Source organism: Coptis chinensis, chromosome 2, assembly GCF_015680905.1.
Source record: "Coptis chinensis isolate HL-2020 chromosome 2, ASM1568090v1, whole genome shotgun sequence".
NCBI classification, from domain to species: Eukaryota; Viridiplantae; Streptophyta; class Magnoliopsida; order Ranunculales; family Ranunculaceae; genus Coptis; species Coptis chinensis.
Genome location: NC_141457.1, coordinates 106,696,847 through 106,698,115, shown reverse-complemented (window position 1 = coordinate 106,698,115; position 1,269 = coordinate 106,696,847). Strand labels below are relative to the sequence as shown.

General features: G+C 39.7%; 1 pseudogene; it reads right to left on the bottom strand.

The window, feature by feature from the left end:
- LOC147520163 (uncharacterized) lies at positions 1–1,057 on the bottom strand (annotated as a pseudogene).
- Between the last annotated feature and the right edge of the window lie 212 nt (positions 1,058–1,269).

The window sequence follows — 1,269 nt, the reverse complement described above, 5'->3', positions numbered from 1 at the left end:
CTAGTGAAATCTCCCAACACCTTCACCACTTGAACTCGAAGGCACACCTATTATGAACTCATCAGGTGTCCACCTTGGAGGAGTTGAAACTCTCAACTTTAAGAGCCTTGGTCTCTGTATTGGACTGTCACTCCCAGTCGTTGCTTGGCTTCCATTCAAAATTGACTTTGCAATTCCATTAAAATGGTATAGATCAAAAAGTTTTCTCCCCACAAGTCCTGTTGAATCCTTCCAACCACCCAAACTTTTGTCCAAATCCAGTAGCACCTGCCAGAATTCACTCCACATTATAAACCCCATACCACAAAGGTTTTCAAGTTTCTAACGAGGCATATTGATGTTCGTGTCTCTGAGTACTTCATGAAGCCTTTCCACACACTGATAAAACCTACTTCTCCACTCTGGTCTTGGGCATCGAATGCTCTTCGAATCTGTGATTCCCGTTTTTCCAGTTCATTATCATTTTGAACACTAATATCAAAAGCGGAAAGAACAGTATAATGGGACTCACTTCCCACCACCCATATGGGCTATTTTGGTCATTTTAGCTGCTACCCAACTTTGTAGAAATTAAGGGATTCCAGCAACGTCAGGAACCCAACTTCCACAATTGAAGGTATTCTCTTCAGAAACATGCCGCCTCCTAGATCCATCCTCCCACACTAATAGACTCTTGGATCATACCCCAATAAAGGGAGATGAGCTGTGTCACTCCCATAAGCCAACCCTGCCTCAACAGGATCCAAATTGGGTGTCTTGGCAACTTGCAAAGGAGTACGATACCCACACATTGCCCAAGCCATCAATCAGCACGAACGCTACTCATTCCTAGGGATGCTCGCCGGTTCCCTCTCTCTCACTCACTATGAAGAAAAGAAGACGAAGGGTTAGGGGTGTTTGTTTTTCCTACTTAATAATAGCTTGCTACTTACACGTGCCAGACACTTTTTACTGCTACTTATAACTAGGTTTCTAAAACCTGTTTGTTTTTTGCTAATTACAAGTGGTAGGGGTGTTTGTTTTTTCAAGCACTTATAAGTAGCGTCATTATAATTTTACCCATATTTTAATAACACATGTACTCTCTTGTCGAAGTTAATAACGATCATATAAGAAATTAATTTAATAGAAGTAGAAATAAATTCATATATAGGTATCGTTAAAACAATCCACAATAGGCATCTTATTTATTATGATAATCGTGAAATCTTTATTGGAAAGACATTAACTTCTTTTCATTTGCATCAATTCATTTGCTATTTGGTTAGT